Source organism: Natator depressus, chromosome 1, assembly GCF_965152275.1.
Source record: "Natator depressus isolate rNatDep1 chromosome 1, rNatDep2.hap1, whole genome shotgun sequence".
Lineage (NCBI taxonomy): Eukaryota > Metazoa > Chordata > Testudines > Cheloniidae > Natator > Natator depressus.
The window spans coordinates 329,813,212-329,837,429 of record NC_134234.1 but is presented as its reverse complement, the minus strand read 5'-3'; the positions used below and the strand labels follow the sequence as shown (position 1 = coordinate 329,837,429).

The 24,218-nt window shown below is 40.3% G+C and overlaps 1 protein-coding gene across 1 annotated transcript in view; it reads right to left on the bottom strand.

Annotated features, from left to right (window-relative positions):
* SEMA3A (semaphorin 3A) overlaps positions 1-24,218 on the bottom strand; it is a 403,325-nt gene that overhangs the window by 261,235 nt on the left and 117,872 nt on the right. Inside the window, exon 2 of the mRNA XM_074942567.1 lies at positions 24,038-24,107. The gene's annotated coding sequence lies outside the window, so the exon portion shown is untranslated. The remainder of the gene's footprint in view (positions 1-24,037; positions 24,108-24,218) is intronic.

Genomic DNA, 24,218 nt, shown 5'->3' with positions numbered 1-24,218 from the left:
GATCTCTGTCCTTCAGAAATGAGGAGTCTAGTGTTTAAGTTAGAAGGGAGAAAGAAGGATGCAATGAAGACCTGAGAATGTGTTCTCCTATCACAGAATGATTTTCTCTCATATTATGATGACCTTGGTCTCAGCAGAAAATAGCTTGAGGGCTATTAGGAAAGAAAACTTGTCTTTAAAGGACAATAAACAACCTCAAGATTGTCTCTTATTTTTGTTTGTATGTCTGTGTTTTTTAAGTTTTTTAAGTGCTTTCCTCCTGTAAGGACTGGATTTTTCTATAGGGATTGTTGTTGTGTACCAGACTTTTCCACTATTCAGCATGAAAACACTGCCACGGTATTGTCACTAGCACAAAAGAACCCACACAGTGCAACCAGTGTTGAATTATTCACCAATTAATTTAGGGTGGGTCTCGTGGTTAGAACAAAGGATGCAGAGTCAAGCGGATGTTGGATTTCAATATGAATTGAGGCACTGACTCACTGTGTGACCTTGGGGATAGTCACTTGACCCTCTTGTGCCTCAGCAAAGCCTTCTGAAGAGCTGAGTAAAAAGCAGGACTTTGCTGACAACCAGACGCTGAGCATCTCATCAGATCTTTCTTGGCTAAATTACAATCAGATTAATCTGGCAATATTTCCTAGATGATTCACCTGCCCCATTTGCCTTTCTCCTCAAAGGATGAGAATGACCAGGAAGTCATTTGAAAGACTAAGAATAATTTCATTTATTCTCACTGGGTGGTCTACACACCCACACTCTATATAGCTGTGAAACATCTGACTGGGATTGCCAACAATCTCGATTGCCCATATAAAAAACAGTGTTGGCAAGGCAGAAAATACAGGCAGAAACACCTGTGTGCCTGATATGCACAGCTGTACACAGCTGCTGCAGAGGCGTTTGCAATATCCATGCCAGACTGCTCTCTGATTCGATGTGTTTCGTTTGGACAGAGCAGCACAATTCATAACAGATCAGTGGAGGAGGGGACAAGCACCAGAGATGTCTTCCTGGGCCTATGCTGATCTGGGCAGGTTATCCTTCCATCAGCTATGCTCTTACAGTGCCTTTTCTCTCTCCTCCTCTCCCTCATCTATCAGCACCAGAGCTGAACCCCACATCTTTTCCTGGCCCAATAAATCCTGTCAGTGGTTCTTGGCACTACTCTACTATCTCCACTCATATATCTATGCTTATTTGCCTCCTTCACATTTTAGCAGCTCTACTGAATGCCAGTGGTCTGACCATACTGAGTCCAGTCTCAGAGAGTCATGAATAGTCTGCATTTGTACTAGGATTATACCTACACCAGACAGTTTGAGTTATGCAGTTACCTGTGAGCACTGAAGAAGTCTGCTTGTCAGCCCTGTTTCATTTGAACTAACTATCACTTTCTCTTTTTTGTTTTTTAAATGTTGCATTTGGGAGATCCTTTTTGTGTGTGTCTGATTTATTAAAGACTTTACTCTCCCCTGTCCCTCCCAGTTTACAATGAAAAGTATCAGAGGCACAAAGGCGTTCTATCATTAGAGCACCATGGCTGACATTGTGAATAGTGACGAGTTTTTCTGAATGCCTCAGTTTTTGGATGCTCAGCTCGAGATGACTCAAAGGGGTCTGATTTTCAGAGAGACAATCGATCAGAGCCATTATGAAAATTAGACCCAAAAAAGGGTGTTTTGAGTCTGATGCCCAGAAACGGAGGCACCCTAAATCACAAAGTAATTGTTGAAAATCTTGCCCAATAATACTAAGAGAGAGAGAAAAAAAAGTACCCCACCTCATGGTGTCTCAATCTAGAAACAAAGAGACCAAAATAAAGAGAGTGTGTAGGAAAGGAAGCCCATTTTATTGCACACAATTCAAATTCTGAATAAAAGAATGGGAGTCAGTGTTGCTTTCATTTAAATCATGGCACAGATTATACAGCGACATTCGGGTATAAGAAGGTGCAACAACCAGGTAAGATGAGGTGTAGAATAGGTTGGGTCTTGGCTCCACACCCCCTGTAATATGCCTGGCCATGCAGCTATATTGCTGCCTTGGGGAGCAGACCTGATAAAGCATATGCCCTCCCCGGAGCAGTGGGGGAACTGGGAGCGAGATTGTGACTCGAGCAGTGCTCCAGGATCAGCATAGCAACAATTTGCCCCTACAACGGGACTCAAGTAAAAGCCATGATGAAGCCCTTAGAAATGAGTAAGTCTACACCTAATAGGTTCAGAAAAAAATAGCGTAAATGTCTTAGAACACTCTATACAAAAAGAATCACAGAATTCATATGCAAGATACTTCCTTCACATTTATTCATTAGAAGCCTAATCCTGTCCCCAACCAAATCAACAGCAAAACTCACATTTATCTATCTACTGGGAGATTGTGCCCCAAGTGGCAAACGGTTTCATTGAGATTGGGATTGGGAACTCAATGCAAAACAACATTCCTTCTCCTTTTCTCTTCAACCTCTTTAACTCCCTTTATCACAAATAGCCATGAATAGTCAGAAATATCAGCAAAAGTAAAAAAAAAAAAAAAGAGAGAGTATTTTTGGCCTCGTTAAACAAGTGAAACTCACACTCAATGCAACACATTTAGCAATGTCCTGAAGTCACCTGTATTATGGATGAAACCTAAAACCACAGCCTTGACCACTTAGTAGCCCTTGAAGGTCCCATGGCACTTTTCACATAAGTAGCAGTGTTAACCCTAGCATTCTGGCCAAATTCCAACATGGGTAATTATGTTATGCTTATCTAAATTCTCCATGAAGTTCCAATTGGATAAGCTACTCTTCATGTCCCCTGCTGGAAGACTCTTGTGGAATATGCTAGCAGACAGCAGCTTCCATTTTCCACCTCAGAAGTGCCTGCATTTCAGTGATGGGTGAAGTGGTCCTTATTCATATGTAAAGTGTTTTGGAATCCTTGTGAGTACAGAGTGTTATATGATATATACATGGTAAAATATGTTTATGTAATTACACTGAGATACAGTCTTTTCAGTACAAGCTATTTTTCTTCAAACAATAAGGTTCTGTTCTATGTTTTTCGCTACTGATTTCTGGAGCATAGTGAAAAGCATTCAAGCATTTCATAGGTGAAAATGTATGACATATTCATTGTTAGTCTTGAAATATAGCATTTTCCAATGCTTATTTTTTTAGAGCTGTGGAGTTTGCTAAGCCTTTATTTCTTGCCAGCTAGAATACATGCCTCTGACACCTTGAGAAATCTCTTTTCCTGAAACTTCACTTAATTTTTTTTGTAATGTGAAAGGTTGCTTAGTTTGAAAGTTCTTTTGTCATTTCAGCACATCTTTGGTTTCCTCATCTGACAAGAGAGGTTAAGTCATTATGCACTAATACTCACCAGCAACCACATACCACACAAAAGAACCACTAACCCAGGAACCTATCCTTGCAACAAAGCCCGTTGCCAACTGTGCCCACATATCTATTCAGGGGACACCATCATAGGGCCTAATCACATCAGCCACACTATCAGAGGCTCGTTCACCTGCACATCTACCAGTGTGATATATGCCATCATGTGCCAGCAATGCCCCTCTGCCATGTACATTGGTCAAACTGGACAGTCTCTACGTAAAAGAATAAATGGACACAAATCAGATGTCAAGAATTATAACATTCATAAACCAGTCGGAGAACACTTCAATCTCTCTGGTCACGCGATTACAGACATGAAAGTTGCAATTCTTCAACAAAAAAACTTCAAATCCAGACTCTAGCGAGAAACTGTTGAATTGGAATTCATTTGCAAATTGGATACAATTAACTTAGGCTTGAATAGAGACTGGGAGTGGCTAAGTCATTATGCAAGGTAACCTATTTCCCCTTGTTTTCCTAACCCCCCACCCCCTTCCTCAGACATTCTTGTTAAACCCTTGATTTGTGCTGGAAATGGCCCACCTTGATTATCATACACATTGTAAGGAGAGTGATCATTTTACATAAGCTATTACCAGCAGGAGAGTGGGGTGGGGGGAGAGAAAACCTTTTGTAGTGATAAACACCCATTTTTTCATGATTTGTGTGTATAAAAACAAACATCTTCTGTATTTTCCACAGTATGCATCCGATGAAGTGAGCTGTAGCTCACGAAAGCTCATGCTCAAATAAATTGGTTAGTCTCTAAGGTGCCACAAGTCCTCCTTTTCTTTTTGCGAATACAGACTAACACGGCTGTTACTCTGAAACCTGTAATACAGCAGTGGCTCTTAAAAACTTGCCAATTACTGCAGATAACTAAATCAAGTATTTACAGTTAGATAGCAACATGGCTGGCAGTAATCAACATTAGTAAGCATGGGGAAATATATGAGAACACTCAGACAGCGAGGTAACCCTAACTGTTTACCTTGGCGAATTTGGGGGAAATGTTGCCTTTCTGTAGCCTGAGGATCTCAAAGCACTTTACAAACATAAATTAATTTAACCTCAGTGAGGTCAGATGTTACTTCATATTTGATGATGAGGAAACTGAGGGCCTGGTTCTCCATTGCTAGTACTTTATATAGTCATTTGCCCCGGTGCAAAGTGACACCATTTTGATTTGGTAGCATTATAATTATTATTCCTAGTCATGGACCAGGACCTCAATGTACTAGGTGGTGTACGAACACAGAACAAAAAGATGATCCCTTCCCCAAGGAGCTTAGAAGATGAGCGGCAACAGATGGATATAGACAGACGGGAGCATAAGTGAACAATGAGACAATATTGGTACTCGGTAGTGGTCTCTGCACACTAATGGCCTAACCGTTCTCAAGTTTTTTGTAGGTATCAAGCCAAAGGAGAGTTTTGAGGAGGGATTTGAAGATGGATAATGAGGTAATCTTGCAGATATTGATAGGGAGCTTCTCCCAACTGTGAGGGGCACCATGGGAGAAAGCACAAAGATGCTTGTTTGAAAATTTAACAAGTGGGTGATGCTGGCAACAAAGGCTGACGGGAGGAGAGCAATGACTGCTTGATTGCAAACGAAAGATGAAAAACAGAGCGGGGATTGACTGTAAATGGCCTTTAAAGAGAAGGGGATGTGCCAGAGAAGAGGAAGCCAGTGGAGGGATTCAGAGAAAGCTGTGAGCTGGTCAAACCAAGGGGCTAGGAACCTGATCTTTGGGGCAGCATTCTGAATGGATGTGAGTGGAGCAAGATTTAACACTCACTTTGTGCAGATGCTAAGAGTTAGAGAACGTGCAAGGCAATGAAGAGTCAAGCCCTGAGAGGTTAGGGTTCGGTGACTCAGGAAAGCTGTGACCGCACTGGGAACAGAACCCAAGTCTCTTGACTCCTACCACTGAGCCATCGTCCTCTCTAAGCTAGTCTCAAGTCCACAAAGAAACTTCTCCAATTATTTGCAAAGGGAAAAAAAAAGTCCTAAAATATTATTGTGACTGGATGTTCTTTGTGTCTGTCAACTGATAGCCAGACAGTGGCGAAGACTTGTCCAAGAAGCAGAATTTGCCTTCCTTAACTGTCATCCAGTGCCTGGGCTACTTCTGTCTATTTCCAGTACATTGTACAACAGCCAAGACTAGAGCTAGAATGATCATGGCCCAGTAAGCAGCAGTTCTACCAGGTTAGCAAAAAGACCACCTCTCTGTCTCTCTCTCACCTTGTCCCAGCTGAAAATTATTCTTTTCATATCTTTCAACGCCAGCATTATTAGTATGTTGGTGCTACAATATTTTGGCAGTGTGCATCTTGGGGCTCGAATTAGAAAGGCAGCAGCAACTGTCATTTGACATGCCACATATCACCATGTCCCCATATTTAGTTTGTAAATATTTTTGGCAGATGATTTTGGAAGTGAGGAAAGAGGGCCTAGTGGTTAAAGCAGAGGCCTGCCACTCAGCGGATGTGAAGTCTATTGCTGTCTCTGTCACAGACATCCTATTTTCTTCATCTATAAAACAGTAATAAGATTATATCCCTTCCACCCAGGGACACTGCAAAACTGAATTCAGTATTGTTTGTAAATTGCTTGGCAATCTTTAGCTAAAAGGTGCAATAGAAGGACAAAGTTTAAAATTTAAATCAAGCTATATGAGTTGATTTTGAATGTATCTTGCTGTGTTCACGAGGGACCTTTTCACATCACCCTATCTAGAAATCTGAAGATGTAAGAGACTGTCCCCATCCCAAAGACCTTACAATGGGGGGAAAGTATTATTATCTGCATTTTACAGATGTGGAACTGAAAAACAGAAAGATTAATTGACCTGCCCAGGGTAACACAGAAAGTTTGTAGCACGTGTGACAAAGTTCCTCCTCTACCTTGGTGGGTCTTGCGCTTATTGGCGGATTTGCTCGCCGTGGAGCTTCATGGCAGCCCTCAGCTTGGCCGTTTTTCTGAACCCACAGTCCAGGTCAACTCCTCCTGTGTCTGACCAGGAGTTGGGAGGTTTGGGGGGAACCTGGGCCCACCCTCTACTCCGAGTTCCAGCCCAGAGCCCTGTGGAATGCAGCTGTCCAGAGTGCCTCCTGGAACAGCTGTGCGACAGCTACAACTCCCTGGGCTACTTCCCCATGGCCTCCTCCCAACACCTTCTTTATTCTCACCATAGGACCTTCCTCCTGGTGTCTGATAATGCTTGTACTCCTCAGTCCTCCAACAGTCCGCATTCTCACTCTCAGCTCCTAGTGCCTCTTGCTCCCAGCTCCTCACACGTGCACCACAAACTAAAGTGAGCTCCTTTTTAAACCCAGGTGCCCTGATTAGCCTGCCTTAATTGATTCTAACAGCTTCTTGATTGGCTGCAGGTGTTCTAATCAGCCTGTCTGTCTTAATTGTCTCCAGAAGGTTCCTGATTGTTCTGGAACCTTCCGTGTTACCTTATCCAGGGAAAAGGGACCTACTTAACCTGGGGCTAATATATCTGCCTTCTATTACTCTCCTGTAGCCATCTGGCCCGACCCTGTCACACAGGTCTGGGATCTGAACCCAGGTCTCCTGAGACTTAGTCCAATAGTTTATGTAAATGATGGTCTTGTACCTACAGTGTCCAAGGAATAGGTATGTTACTGATTATTCTAGCTATTGGAAGTGCAATTATAAAGTGCACCTAGTCATTATAATACAGATTTGCGTATATCAAGTTTGTCTCCTTTTTGAAGAAGTTTAGCAGGATCTGAAAGAAAATGGTGCAGTATGGAATCTGAGATCATGTAAAACACTGTTGCCCTTCTGAATCTTAAGCAGACCAGAAATGTTCTGCGTGGTATTGTAAATTTGGTGAACTGTCTACTTGGGAACTGAAAACTATTAATGGTACGCTTCACCATCTTTTCTCTGAGTTTTAGTTAATTTCCCCTTTTGAAATGTGGCCTAAATCTCTTTGTTTTTTTATGGTGCTTTTCATTATAAGCGTTCCTAGGGTGGACGCTGTAGTGAGTGAAAGCAAGGTATGCTGAGGAAGTGCTCAGCCATGGCCCACTGGTCGATGTCAAAAGGCCAGCATCTGGTACCATTCTCTTGGTAGTCAATTGCTTCTTTCTTTCAGCTCTTTTCATACCAAGGTACAACTTGAGAAGTGCGTTTTGTGTTATAAGAGCCCTTGCAGAATGGCAGCTTTATGCGCATAAATCTGTTCTCACTGCCAACACCACAACTTAGGCAAATAGCAACTGCAGCCACAATACCAGGGGGCCAAAGATTTCTAAGACTAAATCTGTCACCTCCTCTCATGAAGCTAGGAGCCTATGCCCCTGAATATGACCTTAAACTTGAATCTCCCATTGTGCAAATACTACAGGAAAAATTACAATGAGTTGATTTATTTTATTAGTGAATTTTTCAATTTTTCTTCCTCTCTTCCACCATCCATTCTTTCTCCAATGATTTTGTATTTCTTTAAATAGCAGGAAAAAAATTACAACAAATGATAAAGCCACAATGAACAAATGGCAAAATGTTAATCCCGGGTAAAGCTCAACTGTTGCAATTTACTAATCCAAACATGGGGATTTTCATTTTGGTTTTACTGAAATGTAAAACTTCCTCAAATTAAAACCAAAAGAACTCATCTTTACAGTCAAACTGAGCATCTACCAAGGCAAACAGCATCAAGTGCTAGTTCACACAGTGGGGTCGCCACTTTTTCCAAGCCGCATTTGCCAATGTTTGTTTTTTTGTAGTCAGGGGAAAATCAAAACCATGTGGATACCTACAGGGGAAACAGTGGGTCTCAAAGCACTGTTGGCAGAGGGAAATTTGCAATTTTCCTATGGGGCTTCTTCTTCTTCTTCTTTTTTTTTTTTTTTTGCAACTTTGAGTTAAATTTTCATTTTAGTTTCTTTTTTTTTCTCTTTTAACGTGGCTGTGGGTCTAAACAAAATTTCCCATTGTTTTTAGCAGATCTTATACCAGCCATTCCCAGGTGGAATTCCTATTAAAAAAGGGTTTATTTTCATCCATAAGCCTCGTTCCAATATATAACCTCTCTGCTTTTCTAATGCACAGGCTTACACAGCAGGTGTTTTCAGTTCCTGGGAGATACATTAAAGAAAAAAATATGTAAAGTATTCATGATTCATAAAATGTATTCAAGCTTTTCTGGGGAATACAAAACTGCTGTAGCCATACTATAGTCTTTAAAATAAAAATAACCCTCATAACACCTGGGTGTGGTAAAGGAAAGTAATATCCTACAGTATATTAAATAGAGCAAGAAAATATATATTGCATTTCTTTTAAATTAAATGTTAAAATGCAAGTTTGTTGTGGTAATAATAATTTAAAAGCAAGAAATTAAAATAATTTAACATATGGCCTGTAACTATATAATAACGTACAGTATTGAATTTAAAAGCACTTGTTTTAAAAATTGAGTTTACTTTTTAAAGGACCAGCGTAATGTATCTCACTGAATTCTATACATATAATTACACAGATCCTTTAAAAAGTAAACGCTATTTATAGATAGATCATAGAATGCATGTGTGTGTGTGTGTGTGTGTCCAGAGCAGTGAGAAGGAGGACTGGATGCATTGTAAACATCTGTATGATCCATATGTATGTACATGTGCAGAAAGCATGGCTGGGCGCAAGCCCAGCACAAGTGTCTGGGAAAGAGCCAGGAGGTGGAGTCTGAAGCTGACATAGAAGCTATCAACAAAAGAAGCAGATTTTCATCTCACCCTTCTTCAGGCCAGGAGCTCAACAGATCAGGGTTTGAAATTAGTTGCTGTTCCCATCAGACAAAGCCAGCAGAATGAAGCCATGACATTATGACTGCTGTGACTACTAGGTCTCAGACCTGGCCTCAGGTAAGATGTGGGTTGTGCAAAGATGGTGTACAGACACTTTTGTCCCCCAGTCCCTGAGTAAAGCTAAACACAGTTCAGCTGGAGGACTAGGGCCTAGATTTTTTTTCAAGTTGTTGACTGAAGCTTTTAGATACAGATACAGAGACACTGTAGTGTTAATTTTTTAGTCAAATTAAGTTAATTGGGGGTGGGGCAAGCCCTTGTACAAACAAGTTGGGTGACCATAGTGCATCACTTCTAGAATCTGTGCAGAATCTAGAATCTATCTGCTTTAGTTAGTATGAAAATGAATGGAAGAAAAACTCAGAGAGATGAGGACCTGTATATCCTCTCGTTGATTCAGAGTTGAGCCTATTGGGAAGAGATAGTGCTCTAGATTAGTGGAAGCCCTATGAAAATCTGAAGTGGGGTGGATTATTTAATCCCTGGATGTCTCATCCCATTGAGGCTGCAGGCAATATTTCCGACCTCACATGAAGGTAGCTAATGGCAGCGAGTCACTATTAACAGAGACCTGATGGCTGTTAGCCAGTCAGTACCCAGTAACTAGGAACCTGATCCTGGCCCCCAGTAGGGCTTCTCTGTGCCAGTGTGGCAGCAAAGAGGGCTAGTCTACACTAGTAGCGCTACAGTGGCTGATTCAGCTGCACCACTGGCGGTCTGCCATTGGCATAATAAAACCACCTCTGCGAGAGGCGGTAGCTATATCGGCAGGAGAAGCTCTCCCGCTCACATAGCGCTGTCCACCCCAGAGCTGAGGTGTGTGTAACGTACGTCGCTCAGAAGGGTGGCTTATTCACACCCCTGAGCAACATAAATTATACTGACATAAACTGTCGTATAGACAAACCCTAGGAGGTGAATATAGCCTGCTTGCTGGCTCTGTGCCATCCCCTACTATAAAGAATATATCAAAGGCATGGCCGAGGGGAGGAGTAGAAGTTTTGGAGAAGAGGTGTGACAGAAGCGCCTCTAACACCCCAGTAATCCCTGACTGCTGTACAACCTTCTTGGGATCCATTTCCAGCTGGTCATATTAGCGCAGTGTGGAGATTGCTCTAAATTATATTGGGAGCTATTCATTCGCCAGCAGCTCTGGGGATCTGCAGTGTGCAATGATGATATAAAGCCATATTTGCCCGTCAGTTCCTGAGTCCAGTACTAAGCAGAGTTCAGCTGAACCTAAGGAGTAGGGCCTAGACCTTTTTCAGGTGCTGACTGAAGCTTTTAGATATGGACAGAGAGACATTGCAGTTTTCGTTCCAGTTCTTCTTAAACAATTGAAGAATTAATTGGGGGGATGGGAACCAGATTGGCAGATTCATTATGTCCCATCCAACTACATTTTATGGAACACAATACATTAGAAATGGTTTGTAAAAAAATCAAAGAAGAATGTATACATATGAAGGTGTACTTTTATATGCATGTGTATGTCAAGGAGTGTGTGTGAATTTTGCATGTGAATTTGTTATAACAAAGATTCACTTCTAGCCCAGCTATTTAAATTTTTTAAATAATTTATGTGCTGTTAAAATATTTATTTGCTTCCACAATTAAATGTATTAAATTGAAATATTTGTATGCTAAGCAGTCATGTGGAATTCTCTCTTTGGTGTTTTATTAATTGTTCCCAGTCACCTTCAAACGCAGTAGCTCTGGGTCTGACCATGTTAATGCTTTCTCAAAGGACTGAGCTCCTCACCTAAAAGGTAAGATATGTCTACACTGCCTTGCAGATTGGACTTTGGACCTGTAAATAGCAGTGCGTACTGAAGTGTTGCGTGGTTACTCCCCCGTGTGGATGATGTGGGCGTGACCCGAAGGGTCCCTTGTTCTCCCTAATTTAGTCGTGTTTGAACAGGAATCTTTGTATACTAGAAAACTTCAAGTTTGTGCCTGCAGCATCTATATGGGGGAGTTAGAGCACAGCACTTTGATGTGTGTTGCCGTTCACCTCCCCGTAGTCTGAACTGTGGGACAGCGGTCATACCATTAGGCTGATGTGCAGGAAGTGGGGAGTAATATAGAACTCCCAGTGGTGACACTTAATTTGATCCAGTTACATAGGGCTTATCCCACTTACATAGAACTAAATTCTGAAACCCTTGCATCACACTGAATATCATCTTACTTTACGAGTAGCCCCTCTGAGTTCAATGGGACTACTCATGGAGTAAGGTGCTACTTATTACAGTAAAAGTGTCAAAAAGAAAAGGAGTACTTGTGGCACCTTAGAGACTAAGCAATTTATTTGAGCATGAGCTTTCGTGAGCTACAGCTCACTTCATCGGATGTCAAAATCTGACTTACAAAGTGACTTGAACATAATTCTTTTAGAACTTTCAGAAATGGAACATCCCGACTGGCTTGATTTCCTTCAGTCCTACCCATGAACTTTTATCATATGTCGTAAGGAATATATGCACCCTCTGGCAAGTGCAGAATGCTCAAAATATAGTGGAAACATTACAGGCCAGATCCTGATGGTAAAGCTACTGCTTGTGTGAATCAGGGTACCTCCATTCACCGCAATGGGGTTATGCAAATTCACACAAGTAGAGGATCTGCATTTCTGTTGCACAAGAGGTTCAAGCCACTGAATGGCCACAAGTGTGGGATTCTGCAACCTGTGCCATGGCTCTGTCCAATACACTTGGCAACACTGTCAGATGAGTCAAAGGATTCATGAGTCTTGGTCAGTCACTGAACAAGCAGCCCCAAATCTGTGGCTGGAAAGGGGCCTGAATAAGGCCATGGACACAGTGTGTGACCATAGGTTATAATAAAGACTGCAGTCTGGCTGCATGGCAGGTGGATTCTGTCCCACCCTCACCCTGCTAAAGACTTGATCCTGCAAAGTACTTAAGAAAAATGCTTAACTTCAAGCATGCAATTAGTCACATTGAAATCAGTGGGACAATTTATGTGCTAACTGTGAAGTTGTTATAAAGTTCCTGGTCCTCCACAGTTACCAGAGAGGACCAGGAAGTATTGCAGAGAAGAGCTTAATAAACACGTAAACTTACTGGTTAGGGAGTTCTCTAGTTGCTGGTTAAAGAATGGCTAGTTGTGTTTCTTTCCTCACACTATACTAAAGTGGTTGGGTGGATTATAGCCAAATCCTCAGAATCTTGCAGGATTAAGCCATAAATTCCTTGTGAAAAGATCTGTTCCTTGAATACTGCATGAGAGATCAAGATTTGGTCCATTCAAGTGTTCCCGATGAACCTCAGTGCATTTTTACTTGAAGCAATTAAGAAATAGTCACTAGGAAGTTTTGTTTTAAATGGTGGGACAATTTCATCTTTGGTGTCATGCTAATTAAGTCAATGGAGCTACGCCAGGGATGAATTTTGCTGGCATGTATACATTTAATCTAAAAAATGTAGTTTCCTACATCTAATCCTTTAAACAGCCTCTTTCATTTTTTGTGGTCAGAAAATGGGAGCTGGCATCACTAGACATCACAGATTTTCTGCTAACTGAAAGGCCGGAAATTTCACCTCACTTCTAATTTGCTATGCAATAATCACAAAGTGTCATTTTGTTTATTAACCAGATGTTGACATTTGATTGCAATCTAGAAGTGACCTTGCACTCCAATCATAACAATCATTAGCAGATTAGATTCAGTTTAAGTAACATAACTTCCTGTGTTGAAAACAGGTGCACTGCTCTGCAGTTGCCAAGCTCAGCACCCTGCTGCCAAAATCAAGCAGAGAGTTGTACCAATGGAACAGTGTAAGTTGAGCTATGGAACCCCCAGGTCATGTTCTCAATTAAAACAGAGAGATTTTAATAGGGGCTACAAGCAGTGTTTCAATTCCCTTTTCAAATTTCACTCTGGAGCTAGTTAGCAGCTAATATTTACTTCAAAAACTAAGCATTGGATATTATTAGGTTTCAGAATCTTATATCCCTTATGCTATTCTTACCTATTAAGCAACCAATGACTAAACAGAGCTACAGAAGAGCAACTTTTATTTGCAGCTTCAGAATAATGCAGAATTACACTGATAGTAAAACTCACTTGTTTTATGAACTGTCTAGGTCACTGAGTTTAAGGGGGCAAAACAAAAAAGTAGAATGACTTTTTCTGCAAATTTAAATTATCAGCGAGTTAGTAGATTCAGATGAAAGCAATTAGGTCATCTGAGTTTAGACCTACTTGAATTATTTGCTTTGACCAGTTTATTTAGTGACTACATTATTTATTTTTTTTATTCATGATTTATATTGTGGGAGCTAGACAGATGACTGAAAATTTTAACATTATGGCAAATAATGCACTTACGAAAATGGGCTGGCCCCTGAGTAAACACAAAGAAGACACAACCTCTGCACCAAAGAGATATTAGATCTTTCTGATCACTGTTTGCACCCAGATAGATTATAGCTAAGTGCCTAAGTTACTTGGGAGCCTACATTTCATTTTCAGAAGTGACTTAGTCACTTAGGGCCAGATTTTTAAAGGTATTTAGGTTGCCTAAAAATGTAAATAGGCATCTAGTAGGATTTTCAAAAGGGCCTAAACACCTTGGAGCTTTTAAAAATTCCACTAGACACCTACCTACATCCTTAGGCACCTAAATACCTTTAGGGGTTTAGGAGCATATGCCACTTAAGTGCTTCAGTCACTTATGAAAATGAGTCTTAGGTGCTCTTGAACACCCTACCTCATGATATTTCCTACATGATATTTCCTGTTTGAATAATGCTAAAATATATAAATAGATTAGTCACTAACCTATTTATATATTTTAGCACTATTCAGTGCATATATTTATGGATAAATGACCTGCATGTGATTCACTGTCAATGTCTAAGGTTGTATTTTTCATTATTTGCAAACATTCATGCAACCATGAGTGTTCAGGAAAATAGTACTGAGTCCCAGAAGTTTCATCACTTTGTATGGAAGTGTAATATTGCCATAATGTTGAAAAATATCAGTCATCTATATAGATAAGGGCTAGGAAATACACCAATCTCAGACTATCAATAGCAGCAGTGGACAACACGTAGTTTGAAAATTATTTGTCCAAACTATTCAGAGAATACTTAATAATACATTAGTAGAAATTTGATACAATTTGGGAAACAAATAAAAAGGCTTAGTATGGATGGTTGGTTTTTTTTGTTATACTATTACTAACACTATTCATTCAGCTCTAATTTTTGCACATAGACTTCACAGGCACTATTTATTTACGTGCTCATCGGTGTGAATAGGAATTGTGCAATCTAGCCTTTTGTGAATAATTTCCCCCACTATTTACCTATACTTTCTCCAGATTTACACTGGAATAGGCTATAGAATTGGTCATTTTTCTGCCATTTCCGTGAAACCAGCACTGTTTATATGAAAGGGATAAGTTTAGATGAATTTCCCATTTTGAAAAAGAAAAAATGAAAAAAAAGTTTTGCAATTTTCAAAATGTCCATTTTGACATTTTCAAGAATAAAAGTTCCTTTTTTAAGTTTCAAAACAACTTTTCATTAAGAAATGTAAAGTAATTTATAGTTAAAATGTCAAAAAATAAAAGATCAGAGTTGAAATGAAACATTTAAAAATATCAAAGTAAAACATTGTGATGAATCCATTTTTAAACAAATTTGTTTGATATTTTAATGTTTTATCTCACTTCAGAACAGGAAAATCTTTCGAAATCTCAAAAGTTCTCAACATGGGAAAACTGTTTCTTGCCCAAATTTAATAGGCCACTAACATTACTGAATACTACTACAAGCAGAGAGAAAAGGAGGACTTGTGGCACCTTAGAGACTAACCAATTTATTTGAGCATAAGCTTTCGTGAGCTACAGCTCACTTCATTGGATGCTTATGCTCAGATAAATTGGTTAGTCTCTAAGGTACCACAAGTACTCCTTTTCTTTTTGCGAATACAGACTAACACGGCTGTTACTCTGATACAAGCAGAGAGATGTTCTGATTCTTTCCCCACCCTAGAGTATGTTTCTAACACCTCTCTCTTACTGCTGCTTATGGAAATAGTGAAAAGAATTCTCTTAAACTGTTTATTCCCTAGGGAAAAATAATCAAGTGAAAGCACCTGTGGAAAGCAAATAAAGAGCAGAGGAAATATAGATGGTAAAAACCCAAGTTGCAGCTGTACTTGCAGTCACTGAAGTGTGCCCACTGTGTAATGGCACATTAGGTGGGCATTGATCTCCACTAGTTTATGAGGTCTGTTACAGAATTGAACCATTTTCTGCTGAAACCCAGAGAGCAGAAATTGCTACTTCTAATCTAATCCATTTTCGAATTATCATCCAATTGTGACTGATGACCTCACTGCAAATCAGTTTACCTAACTGCTAGCACTCAATAAGGGAAGAGAAATCAATCTTTATTTTCTTTTGCATTCCTCTAGCTTTCTTATTTTTTTTTAAATCCCTCATGATGTCCTTAATAACCTTCCATTCCACTCCAATTGGGAAGATAAGGTTGATAAAAAAAGCTAATCCTGCTTAATTGTCTGTATCTATGAAAGGTAGGAAGGATAATGTGAAATCTACCCTATGTCTTGCTGAAAGCTCAGTTAAAAAGAACAAAATACATATGCATTGTTTATTATTATTAAACATTTATATTGCAGTAGCATGCAAAGAACATAAGAATGGCCACACGGGGTCAGACCAAAGGTCCATCTAGCCAAGTCTCCTGTCTTCCAACAGTGGCCAATACCAGGTGTCCCAGAGGGAACGAACAGAACAGGTAATCGTCAAATGATCCATCCCCTGTCGCCCATTCCCAGCTTCTGGCAAACAGAGGCTAGGGACACCATCCCTGCCCATCCTGGCTAATAGCCATTGATGGAACTATCCTCTATGAACTTATCTAGTTCTTTTTTTAAGAGACCACTACCAGGTTGGGGACCCTTTGTGCTGGCCATTATACAAGCACAAAGTAAATACCAGTCCTTCCCCCAAAGAGCTTGCAATCAAAGAGACAAGACATAACAGGTAGCTCAGACAACTGATTGGTGAAACTAGCTGTGTGCACAATTCTTATAGCTAATCAGTAGCAGCAATCACAACTTGCCACCTGATTAGCCATTTTCGGATGACATTTATTATATATGTGGAACTCCATGTTGTGAATTGGCTATGAACATTTTACCCAGAGATCATGAAGATTATATAGTGAATGTTTCATTCTAAACATACATCACTACATTATACATATTAATAAGGGGACAGACTCAAAACCCCAGACCTCCAAATACACCCTAACTTCGAGGAAGCTCAGACCCAGATAAAATCATAGCACGGGTCTTTGCTTAAGTCAAACCAGTCTCCTACATTTGAATCCCGCCTAAATTCGGCATCCAGCTTTTGAGTCTTGGCCCTTTTTTTGTTCATGAGCATGATGAAATGTTTATACATAATCTATATTTACATTAGTATGGAAATGCAGAGTCAAGTTCCATATAAATCATTTTCACAGCACCAAAGAAACACATCCCAGTTGTTCATTGCTTTATAATGTAGGACAAACTGAGAAATGGTAGTAAGATGAGAAAATAAAATGAAATGAAGAAAAGGAAAGGAAAGAAGCCACTCAGTAAAGTGGAGCAGTGAAAAAAGTCACTCAGAGCTGCCCAGACTCATCTTGGAATATGTATGTTAACTGAAAAGATCTAAGGAACTACTGACCAGATCTTGCACTGGTCCAAAAGAGGAAGAAATGAGCATATGATCAAGGGAAAGCTATGCAACTGAGCAAGTGATGGCTCATTTTTTATTTTCCTACTTATAAGTCTCCTTTTCTAATCACTGTCTTTCATTGAATACCAGTATCTTGTTTCCGACTGCATCTTTGCAGCCACTACTGGTCACTTTTAAAAAACAAGGGAACTTTGTGGATTGTGGTTTTAAGTGTCTATTCTAGCACCTCCCCAAAGTTTTGACAGGTACAACACCCTGCTCTGTGTACAGGCCAGGGAATATAGTCCAGGTACATCTCTGAGACTCTCTCTTGAAGTGAATTGGAATTATCAATAATCTTCAAACAGATTGATTGAGATGTCCTTGCTTCTGGTTGGGCTAAAAATGCCTCAGAAACAGCCTTTCCTCACAGGCTTTTAGCACTTCTGTCCCAGGTCCCAACTCATAACCAGGAAGTACAGAGATAAGAATTAAACATAATAGGGAAATACACTTAAGTGAACTTCTTCGGAACCTCATTGTAAAGGTTCAGCTGGAGATTTGCACACAAGCCTGAGTCCTTTCTTATTTTATCCAGATTGATTTCCCAGTCTCTGTTGCATCATTGTTTATATGTTAATACTGCTCTGAGACTTGCATTGTGAATATGTGGGGCTTGTGGGGGGTGTCTTGGGGTAAAATGTTTCATGAGAATGTTAAGGAAATACGATAAGGTGTAGTTTGTTTTCCTAAGAGTTCCTTAACCAGTTTCAGTATCCAACTCAGATTCCATAACATTTGGACCCCCACTGAAACAAATGGCAAGTGTCGGAGGAACTGAAATGCACTTGATGACCTCAGAACAATTTTTAATTTTCTTAAGTATTGCTTTGAAGCACTACAAGTCTTTGAAGTGGCATTAGACTATTATTCTATGATGTTTGGGGGATAACCTCCATTCTTTATCTACCTAAGCAGGGGTCCTCCTTCAATGAGCCACTTAGTATTTTAAAAAGCTAATTGAATTTAGTCATTATGAAAGGTGCCAGATTAAGAGCCCTGGAGACCAAATTCATTTGTTTATCCAAAATGTGGTCAGTGTCACTGGAATCTTCACATCCCACTCCAATGAGTGCTTCAACTCCAATCCGAAGAAACACTCTTTAGAAGTGAAATAGTGCAGTGCCCATGTACATTCAAAGTTTAGACTCCCCATTAGGACCACCAAAAAGATTTCTAACTGATGTGGGTGGATGTGGGATGAGCCCACCAATGCATTTCATATAGATCACCATATAGAGAATATAATTGCTTTCAGACATGACTGACCTGGGCTGTATTTGAGATGATGATCTCGAGGTTAAAGGCTGTATATCCCATTACCAATCCCCTCCCCTTCCATATCTCTGAGTTAAGGGGAAAACATCTCCAGAAACAAAATTCTGCCCCAGCCACCTATTAACTAAACAGACAGAGAGGAGCCTAGAGCACTGAAGAACAGTTGGGAAAAGCAGAAAAGGTGAAAGAGAGGAGTGAGAGAGGTCAGAAACATGTGTAAAAAGGGAACTGATACCTCTAGGAAGTGGGGGAACATTTAACTACTGACCAACATCCCTTTCTTTATGGCTTTGGATCAGCAGCAATTCCACAGTGCTATTAGTGTTGTTATAGTAAAAATAAAGGCACAGAAAAGGAAGGGTCGTGAAAAACACAGAAAAAAACAAATGGCAAAATGGTGCATATAAAAGTGGTGGCGAGAGGGAAGAAATTGACAATTGTACATTAAAAACATATATATGGGTATCCCATGTAATTACTCCTTTTTGTCATTTTTTATGGATTTAGGCAGCTTGTAGACCTTGAGCCTTAATTGTTCTTCTAAGTCCAGGAACTGACTTCTTAAAAGTTGTCAAGCGTGTAACCAGATGAAGTAATTCCCCTCTGAGAGTAGCCAGGAGAGGGGCTGAAGTGGGGGCAGTACAGATTGTAAATTTGCAACAGGACTAGTGAGATCTCAGAAAAGTGGGTCACTGACATTTCAATGGAAGAAAACTTTTCAGTTGCCAGCGTTTGGTTCCTTCTCAGTCAGGCTCCAGGCTAGGATATGGCACTGAAAGAACAATTGTTGCTATGGTGGATAAACTCTTCCTACCCACCGACAAAGAAAATGCAACCATGCTAATCAAGATGGACCTCATTGCGGCATTTGGTAAATTTAAAAATACTGCTCTCCTGCCTCTAAGAAGCTACATGTGTAGATGGAAATGACCTGAAATGGCCCTTTCCTCTTTGACCAAACTCAGAGCCCTCCAAAACATCTTCTTGCGACTAAGACAGAGTCTGAGAAATCTTAGCCCCAAAAGGAAAAATGCTGAGGTTGCAATGAACAATTAAAAAGCAGCAGCTAAGAATGGAATCACTCCTCCCCTGAGCAACTGAAGCATCACTATTATCAGAGGGTACAATTCAACAAGTCTGATTTTCAGCTGCACTATGGCCACCCTACATTTATCTGGGTCGTGGGCCCTGAAAGTGGATGTAATTTACATTAACCAGAGCAGTGTAAAGTTGCCTTAGTGTAAATGAAAATTAGTCCCTTTACATTCCTATTGAAAGACATTACCACTGGAGTCAATTAGACATTTTCTTTAGTAAGGACTTCCACACTAAGGCTATGTCTACACTTAAAATGCTACAGCAGCATAGCTGCAGCATTTCAGTGGAGACAATCACTACAGCAACAGGAATGGTTCTCCCATCGCCTACCACCTCCCCGAGAGGTGGTAGTTAAGTTGACAGACAAATTCTTCCACTGACAGCGCTGTCTACAGCAGGGATGGGTTGGCTTAACTACATCTCTCAGGGATGTGGATTTTTCAGACTTTTGAGGGAGATAGCTGGGTTGACGTAACTTTTCAGTGTAGACCAGGGCTAACCCCATATTGTCTGAAGGTTTTCAGAATGCATAGAGGTAGTTACAAAGTGCTGAAAAATTATGGCAATGATTCCATTCTCACCAAAATTCACCTTGCCAGTTATGGCTGTGGGCTGGTTTACATGGAAAAGTTCGGTGGACCTAGCTATGTCGCTCAAGGGTAGGAAAAATCCACACCCCGGAGCAATGTAATTAAGCCAACCTAACCTGTGGTGTAGACACCGGTAGGTCATCAGAAGGATTCTTCCATTGACCTAGCTACCACCATTCACGGAGGTAGACTAACCCAGTGATAGCATGTAAAGCAAATTTTGATAGCCTATTTATTACAGTAAGTGCACTACTGTAGCATTTTAAGTGTAGACATAGCCTCTGTAACCATATCACAATTAATCATTGAATGGTTTTGGACTGCACCATCCCAGACAGGCTCAGTTTTTTCTACAAAGCATATGTATTGTTGATTTTACATAATGTTTCAGGGCTGTAAGCACCACATGCAGCTTTACAGGGCAGCATACCAACTGCAGAGTTACAATGCTAGATTGAAAAATAATAATATTAAGAGAGTTTAAAAGAAACAATGTGGTCATCACTGAAGTGCAGCAGTTATGAGTTAAGAATAAAGTTCTCAGAATTCTATTAATCATCGGAGTAGCTGGAGGATGGGGAAAGGTTATTTGTGGGTACACAAACAAATATTATATATATAATATATATATATTATAAAGGTACACACACAAATATTGGAATACCTCAGAATACGTATCAATGACAAAGTATCTGCTATGCTGCTGGTGTGACTGGCATTTTAATAGGCTTGCCAGCCTGTGCGGGTTACAGTATGTAGGAGACTCAATTCCCACAAGTACAATACGATAATTACAACTGGTCTTTTGCACATCTGAGAATGACTCTATAGCAGTACAAGTGCTCATCATCTGGCCTTCTGCCATTTTTGCCAAGAGCATGGGTCTTCTATAGTGAAATTGTGGCTGGATAAAATAGTTAGCAGATATTAATATATAGTCCCACTGGACAGACTGGCTAAGAATATATCTCAGTAACAGAGATGGCCCAAGTCACAAGGTTTGGGTCTGAATACAATGGAAATTCCAAGCTTTAAGGAGGGCTCTTTCTTTCTTTGGGATCTGCTAGAGGCAAAAAACATCTGCGTCCAGGCCCTGTGCTTCTGTACTACCAGTCAATGCACATGTGCACCTGGTAAGCTGTGGATCCTTGATGGCACAGCTAGTTCACGAGGCCTGGTGGTAGTACTTCCCTCAAGTGCTCTCCACCTGTGGAATGACATTTTGGAAGAAAGGGTTCCACAGCACAGAAGGGGAACCTGCATGAGTTATTTCAGGACTCAGTTTGCACAGTCACTTATGCTGCTTCGTGTTGGGGCTTTGGAGGGGGAACTAGAATGCCATGGGAATATGGCATCACCCCAGGGATCGCCACAGAACCTCATCTCTTGTGGCTTACCAAGGCAAACAGGGACACAAGAAAGAGGTAGCTCTCCCAACTTCCATGCCTTCCCAGACTTCTTAGAGCAAAGGAGCCTACCGTGAGCATTTAAAGCAAAGTTTAAGAGCCTATTTATTACAGTAAGTGTCTAGGTACATCTAGGAAAGGACTTGGCAGTACGATATCAAATCTTTCCAGAGGATTGCTGCTTCAGCTTAACACGTGGCATTTAAGCAGCATTCAGTTAACTTAACACTCATCATTATTGTTTTATTATTTTTAATGCTATGGTACGACAACTGCTCTTTAATCTTTCTTTTATCGCCCAGGTATATATTTAAGGGTCATGGTGACTACTGCACAGGCTCACATCAGATCTCAGGGTGATGACGGAAACTCTAATAAATTTGAAACCATTTTCAATTAGTGCACAGGAAATTTACTTTGTGAGCCATGACTTGTTTTATTAGTGCCCTGTGGGGCAATTTAGATTGGAAAAAATCAGGAGATTATTATTTACCAGAAATACAAGGTAGATACTTAGCCTTCATCTATAGCGGTAAAATATAGTTATGAAAACTGGACTACAATATTAAGGAGAATCTAAAAATATTTGTCTTTAAACTTTGGGGTCAGCCATAGTTTCACAGTAATGGAAATGACAGTCTCCTCATTCTAAAGTTTGTTGCTAACTTGCATATGCTCCACTTGTTAAGATCCTTTCTTCTCCTTTGAAATTAACCCAACATCAAGCCTTTTCTGGGTATTTTAAATGGTTACAATTAAGGATGTGAGAACAGGTACTCAGAAAATCAGGAACCCCTATGAACTGTCCTGTACTTCTAGAGCCAAACTACATCTAAATTTTCCTTAGGGTTTTGACACACACAGGTAATGTTAGCACTTTCCCTCTCTGCTGCTTTCCAGCTGTGATTAGAGGACCAAATGCGACCGGAGATCAACCAAGTGTTCAAAATTCCAGTGTGTTTTGCAGATTCAAGTAGTATGGATTCCTCTCTGAACAGATCTCAAACCACAACTGAGATTCACTCATCTCGATTCACAGGGTAATAATAGGGCAGCACTTAAGCCAAGGGGCTTGGGGCTGGGATGCAGAGCTGCAGTGCCCCATGGGGAACTCAAGGAGCAGCTGTACCTGATGCACATTCTCTTTTGAACACCCCACACTGAGCAGGCTATAGCATCCTTTAACACTCAACTTTAAGGCTACACAGCCTGTCCCCCGAGTTGCAGTCAGCCCAATGTGGAGGGAGAGTACGTGGCTAGGCCTCCTCTCCACATCCAGGGCACACCAAAGGAGCAGGCTCTGCACACCCTCAAACACAGGGACTCCAAGTGTAAGATGCCACTGAATCGGCTATGCAAGACTTTAGTGGAAGAGGCTTTGTACATGCTAATCCTCCCCACCTTTGTACTACTGAATAAAGGCCTCTCTCGGTCTGCCTGTAATATTTCAATACTCCTATAATCATAACCATTTCAGTGTCTTTCACAGTTCAGCAAGCTCCTTCCAATAGTGCCAAGCTCAGTTAGCTTATGCAGCTCTGATCTAAAGCTTAAATGCTAAGGGCTAGATTGCCACAGCTCTTCCTTGGCCATGCGGAGGAGTGAGAATTCTGCCTTTCTTTCTTCCCTGCCTGGCCTTGCTCAGATTGAAAGTCCAGCTGTGGACTTTAAAGCAAGAGCAGCTAGCTGGGTATATAGTGAGGCCTAAACCACCCCATGAAAGAGTGAAGTTAGAGTCTAGCCCTAAAGGACAGACTCTGATCTCAGTTTCATCAGTGCTAAACTGGTGTAACGCCATTGGACTAACAACATGGACTTACTCCAGATTCACATTCATGATTTAGCCCTAAAATTCTAAACCTTTCTCACAAGAAAATCATCTTAAATTGTAAGCAGTTCTCAAAGATAATTCCAATTATCCTTAAATGCTAAATCTTGCTGTATTTACTTAAGCAAATATAGCCATTGAAATCAAGCAGTGGATCAGGATCTGGGCATAAATGGTCATTTTAAAAACTTTGGTGCCAAATGATTTGCTTAGTTACAGCCGCAAGTAAAAATCTTGGCATTAGATTCCTGATAAAGGTGGTGGAAACTGCTTAGATATGCCAACCTGTATTCTTTTGGCTCACCTGAAGACAATGAAAACTGGAGCATGCAAAACTGGGATCCTAGTGCCTTGAACAATGATTGTGAAGTCTTGATAGCGTGGGGCGTATTTTTAAAAGGCCAATTTTTGCATGTGAAATTTGCTCCTCTGAAATTTGTGCAATAAATGAATTGCAGATGCAAAATCAGAGCACTTACACAGTTCAAAACTGTGGGATGAGAATTTTGCAGGTGCAGTTGGCTCCGGCAAAAAAAAGAAAAAGAAAAAAAGACCAGCATTATGAAAATGTGGCTCTCTATGTTTGTGCATCAGACCCTGACCAAATCAATGTGTGAGTTTAAATTGCTTTATAGCTGAAATCTGAATAGGAAATTAATTAACATTTAATTCCTTTCCGTGACTTTCAAGATGTTAGCCTATATGTTTAAACAATATCATAACTCTGTCAGAATTCTTCACTACTGCATGTCAACCACTGTCAAAATAATTAATTTTAAATAATAATTTAAAATATAAGAAATTCTTACCTTACACTGCCATAAGTGCTTAATGGTTAAGGCAATGTATCCTATCCAGCTGGTATCACTTTCAGCTCCCCTAAGAGAAGAGAATTTCATATTGGTTTAATAATCGTTACCTAATTTATAGGTACAACAAATGGGTTGATCGACATTATTATTTTTTTAAATAATTTAATCAGGTACCATG